This window comes from Salvelinus namaycush, chromosome 18 (assembly GCF_016432855.1).
Source record: "Salvelinus namaycush isolate Seneca chromosome 18, SaNama_1.0, whole genome shotgun sequence".
NCBI classification, from domain to species: domain Eukaryota; kingdom Metazoa; phylum Chordata; class Actinopteri; order Salmoniformes; family Salmonidae; genus Salvelinus; species Salvelinus namaycush.
This window is the reverse complement of record NC_052324.1, coordinates 12770955-12777263: the sequence shown is the minus strand read 5'-3', so window position 1 is coordinate 12777263 and position 6309 is coordinate 12770955.

Sequence of the window (6309 nt, the reverse complement as noted above, 5' to 3'; positions counted from 1 at the left end):
ACTAAAATATGCAGTTTTGTCATGCTACACAATGCCACAGATGTCTCATGTTTTGAGGGAGCAGGCAATTGGCATGCTGACTGGAGGAATGTCCACCAGAGCTGTTGCCAGAGAATGTCATGTTAATTTCTCTACCATAAGCCGCCTCCAATGTCGTTTTAGAGAATTTGGCAGTACTTCCAACCGGCCTCACAACTGTAGACCACGTGTAACCACACCAGCCCAGGACCTCCACACCCGGCTTCATCCCCTGCGGGATCGTCTGAGACCAGTCAACTAGACAGTTGATGAAACTTTGTTTGCGCAACCAAAGAATGTCTGCACAAACTGTCAGAAACCATCTCAGGGAAGCTCATCTGGTCTCGACCTGACTGAAGTTCGGCATCGTAACCAACTTCAGGGGCAAATGCTCAACTTCGAAGGCCACTGGCACGCTGGAGAAGTGTGTTCTTCACAGGTGAATCCTGGATTCAACTGTACCGGGCAGATGACAGACTGCATGTATGGTGTCATGTGGGTGAGCAATTTGCTAATGTCAATGTTGTGAACAGAGTGCCCCATGACGGGGTTATGGTATAGGCAGTCATACGAACGCAATTGCATTTTATCAATGGCAATTTGAACGCACAGAGCTACTGTGACGAGATCCTGAGGCCCATTGTCGTGCCATTCATCCGCCTCCATCACCTCATATTTCAGCATGATAATGCACAGCTCCATGTCGCAATGATCTGTACACAATTCCTGGAAGCTGAATGTCCCAGTTCTTCCATGGCCTGCATACTCACCAGACATGTCACCCATTGAGCATGTTTGGGATGCTCTTGATCAACATGTACGACAGTGTGTTCCAGTTTCCGCCAATATCCAGCAACTTCACACAGCCATTGAAGAGTGTGACTATATTCCATAGGCCACAATCAACAACTCTATGCGAAGGAGATGTTGCACAGCATGAGGCAAATGGTGGTCTTACCAGGTACTGACTGGTTTTCTGATCCACACCCCTACCTTTTTTTCTTTAAGGTATCTGTGACCGACCGATGCATATCTGTATTCCCAGTCATGTTTTATTTTATTTATTTATTTCACCTTTATTTAACCAGGTAGGCAAGTTGAGAACAAGTTCTCATTTCCAACTGCGACCTGGCCAAGATAAAGCAAAGCAGTTCGACACATATAACAACACAGAGTTACACATGGAGTAAAACAAACATAGCCAATAATACAGTAGAAAAATAAGTCTATATACACTGTGAGCAAATGAGGTGAGATAAGGGAGGTAAAGGCAAAAATAGGCCATGGTGGTGAAGTATATACAATATAGCAATTAATACACTGGAATGGTAGATTTGAAAGTAGAACTACTGGGGTGCAAAGGAGCTAAATAAATAAATACAGTAGGGGAAGCATAGTTTGGGCTATTTATAGATGGGCTATGTACAGAGGCAGTGATCTGTGAGCTGCTCTGACAGCTGGTGCTTAAAGCTAGTGAAGGAGATAAGTGTTTCCAGTTTCAGAGATTTTTGTAGTTCGTTCCAGTCATTGGCAGCAGAGAACTGGAAGGAGAGACGGCCAAACGAGGAATTGGCTTTGGGGGTGACAAGTGAGATATACCTGCTGGAACGCGTGCTATGGGTGGGTGCTGCTATGGTGACCAGCGAGCTGAGATAAGGCGGGACTTTACCTAGCAGGGTCTTGTAGATGACCTGGAGCCAGTGGGTTTGGCGACGAGTATGAAGCGAGGGCCAGCCAACGAGAGAGTACAGGTCGCAGTGGTGGGTAATATATGGGGCTTTGGTGACAAAACGGATGGCACTGTGATAGAATGCATCCAATTTGTTGAGTAGGGTGTTGGAGGCTATTTTGTAAATGACATCGCCGAAGTCGAGGATCGGTAATATGGTCAGTTTTACGAGGGTATGTTTGGCAGCATGGGTGAAGGATGCTTTGTTGCAAAATAGGAAGCCAATTCTAGATTTAACTTTGGATTGGAGATGTTTGATGTGAGTCTGGAAGGAGAGTTTACAGTCTAACCAGACACCTAGGTATTTGTAGTTGTCCACATATTTTAAGTCAGAACCGTCCAGAGTAGTGATGCTGGACGGGCGGGCAGGTGCAGGCAGCGATCGGTTGAAGAGCATGCATTTAGTTTTACTTGCATTTAAGAGCAGTTGGAGGCCACGGAAGGAGAGTTGTATGGCATTGAAGCTCGTCTGGAGGGACGTTAACACAGTGTCCAAAGAAGAGCCAGAAGTATACAGAATGGTGTCGTCTGCGTAGAGGTGGATCAGAGACTCACCAGCAGCAAGAGCAACATCATTGATGTACACAGAGAAGAGAGTCAGCCCAAGAATTGAACCCTGTGGCACCCCCATAGAGACTGCCAGAGGCCCGGACAACAGGCCCTCAGATTTGACACACTGAACTCTGTTGGAGAAGTAGTTGGTGAACCAGGCGAGGCAATCATTTGAGAAACCAAGGCTGTTGGTTTCGACAGAGTCGAAAGCCTTGGCCAGGTCAATGAATACGGCTGCACAGTATTGTTTCTTATCGATGGCGGTTAAGATATCGTTTATGTGAAATCCATAAATGAGGGCCTAAGGAATTTATTTCAATTGACTGATTTCCTTTTATATAACTGAAATTGTTGCATTTGTTGTTGTTCAGTATAATTTAACTAATTTAGGCTTTCCACAACAAAGGTGGTGAATATTATTCTAGAAATTTCAATAACGTCCCCCATTTATAATTGTTTAAAAATCAACCTGAGTTCTAAGGAGGGATGTGGGTAGGCCTATACCCAGGGGAGGATTGGCCATCTAGCAAATGCCAGATAGGCTGGACCATTTTTTAGTTGGCTGGGCTGGTTGAAATTGACCCCCCCAAAATAATGGTTTAAATAATACAACGACATGACATGGCCGGTGGACTATGGGCCTGTTAAGATATTTTGGGGTTGAGTTTTGTACAGTTTTTCTGTTCTACTAATCTATAATGAGCCTTTGGCTGATCAGTGGGCAACGGCTGAGTTGATGTCACACAAACCCGCATTCAAAGTCAAATGCGGCATCAGCAAAGAGACCTGCTCCGACTGTCATCAGTTAGACAGCCAAGATCATGGATCGTAAAAACGGAAAGGGTGCTTATAAAAGTAGGAAGAGCTCATTCTACATTGTCACCTCACTCAAAACATATTTTTGGGGTGGCTAAAACCATGATTTGGTCAAACAGTTAAGTGCTTTATCCTCATAATTCCTGTAATGAAAGTGTCTGCCCTGTACCTGAGCCCTCGCTGGGGCCTGCTGCTGTGATGAGCGAGCCACTCTTACTTAACCCCCCCATGCACTCATGAAAAAATGCATTCTGATTGTCCTGCATTTGCATTTTATACAATCACTCCCTTGTCCCTGTCAAAGAGAGGGTCTCGGTTTTCTGTAGGTATTTTTATTAATCAACTCTCAATATTCAGCTCAATAGCAACTATTTTACAACCAAGATATTTGAGATATGGAATGGCGCACACTTGCAATCCCCTCCGGCCATTGAAAGGACATAGGGCAAGCCGGCCATGAGATCTATAGGCCTATCTACATGGCCGGACATAGCTACCTACAACTGCTACTTTTTGTAGGACATTAAATGTACTGTTGGATGAATACATAACTACTAAAAGTGGGTATTTTATTTAGTTAGCGATCTAGTTCATGTGCTTTGAGTTTCGACTTCTGGTATTGAACCCCAAATAATTTTGCCTATGATATTAGTAAGCAGTGTTGTGTTCGAGACCACCTAAAGCGAGACCGATTTCAGGACCAAGACTGGAACAAATTGAGTTCGAGTCAAGACCAAGCACCGGAGGCGAGACCGAGTCAAGACCGGAAGAGAGACAAGAAGGAGACCGAGACCAGAAAAATGTGAATCCAGTTCAAGACCATGATTATAATTTTGTCAAATCACCACCATAACAGTAAAAAATGTCCAGTATTTCTGTGTTCATATTTCAGAACAACATATGGATTCTTTCGACGTTCTGAATAGTGAAAAAATGGATGTTGAGAAAAAATAGAACCACTCTACAAATTATTACTAACCAAAACACAGTGGGGAACGATGGGGCTTCTATGTCTTCAGAGAAGGGCTAAGGATTTATAAAATAATTCTTATAATATTATTTTCAATGATGTTCAGATTTTAATCTCGTCAATTTGTGTTGGAAAGGGCTAATAATGAACAGGGAAAAAATCTTAGCTAGATTTAGCTCCCCAGAGGCCAGCAAAGTCAGCCATTGGCTAGGCCATCAGAAGCTACAGTAGATAAAGGCATCTGCCATTCGACTGTATTAGGGCAACATTTTGGAGTGACAGTGGAATCAACCAATCACATTTTGTTTTAATGGGTGGGGCCGTTTTTTTACAAAAACGTATGAAACTTCTGCCTTCTTGAAGGCCAATAGGTCACTGCGCAATAGCGAGCAGTAGTTTTCCCACGGTCTCGCGAGCTAGCTTCTGTTGGGTAATTTGCAGCAGCTGCACCAGGTGTTATCAAAGAGGTTGTTGTGCTAATTTGTTAGCTTCTCCCTTTTCAAGAATAACTTTCAACAAGAAGTTAAGTTTCAAATTATCATCATCTGGTGAGTGGAACTGTGTTTATTGCTGTGCGCTTGCTGTTGTCAGCCATCTCTCTGAAAATAGCTAATGTTTGGGAAACATTGTTGCATTTAAAGTGGAACTGATAGCATTTTAGTATCATTAAATGTTATTCAAATCTGTTCATTGACACCCCCAGGAAGAATATGTCACTTTAAACATTTAATGACAAGCGGCCTCTTAGATATGGTCATTTTCACGTTTTCATAAATTCTTAGAACGTTTGGGAGTTGTGAAAATTCTATAGCTGTATAGAGTGGGAAAGCGGCCGTGCGTTTGGACAGTTAATAGACATTGCAGTAAATAAAACCGAATAAATACATCTGTCTCATCTAGGACAGGAGTCTACACAGACCGGTGCGCTATAGCCAATCAGAGCTACAGTAGGCCTTCGCCACACGGACCTGCCATAATTCGCTTTGAACTGGACTGTGTGTTTACAGGCAGTTGCAACAGTGTGACTGTAGATCATTAGAACGCATTTGCCAAAAGCCACAAAATACACCCGAATGGATATCTGCAAATATATAAACACCACAGGGGTCCTCTTACATTTGGGGACTTTACAGTCCTATTGATCAAACAACCATGGAAAGCTAGTCTCTCTCCCTCAGTTATGCACATCAACAAGATCAACAACTAATGCTAGCCAGAGCAAGATGAGCTCAAAACGAAGGAACATTTAGATAAACCCTCTCAAACTTTTTTTAACTAGTTGGCTGTCAAAATTGCACTGATAAACGATGGGGAATTGTAGCCTCCTCATCCTTCTGCAGCTTCCCTGCCAATGCATGCTTGTCCCAACCAAGCACCCAAGCTAACTGACCAAAGTTGGCTAGCTACTTCCAGACACAACTGAGAGAACACCTCACTCTGACCATTTTACTCGCCGTAGCAGAGCTGGATAGGCTGTTTACATGTTATCTAATGAGTTCTTGACTGACTTTTTTTTGGGCTACTTTACTGACACTGGTCATGTTCAGCGGGTGTTGCGCGTTAGTAAATTCATCAGTCGTTCTGCTCTCTGGCACACTCAGACGAGTGCGCTGAAATCGGAGTAGATAGCCAGAGTGAATTTGCAAACGCAAGAGATATGCTAACTGGATAACAGTCGCTTAAGGTCTTGCTAGCTAACCAAATGACACCTGCATCTCTAGCTGTGTATAGCCACCGAAAAACTACACGAAGGGAAAAGTCAGTCACTCACCCACTCCTCCACTGGCATGACATGACATCCTCCTAGCAGCTAAGTTAGCTAGCTATCTAGCTAACGTTGAACTCCGTGTTTTTAGCTTGCTACATAAATAGATACGCTAGCCTATTAGCTACGTTATGACTGACTTGTGATAATTGCCCTTGCTAGTTTGATTGTATTGACATTCCCAGCCTTATTTATATTTGTCTGTTTTTGTCCAGAATGTTGAGGCATTAAAACTGAAACAGTGCATCCCGAATGGAGGCAGCAAACAATGTACCAGGCCATCTGAGAATTACAACCTGATATCAATATTTTTTGGGACTACCAAGAAATGCATTGGAGAATTATATTAATCACGCATTGAACTGCATCCATCTATTCTGTCAACAATGCCTTAGTGTACGTCTTGGAACGTTGAGTCAAATAGAACCTATTTTTTAAAATATTTGACAAAATATGTTT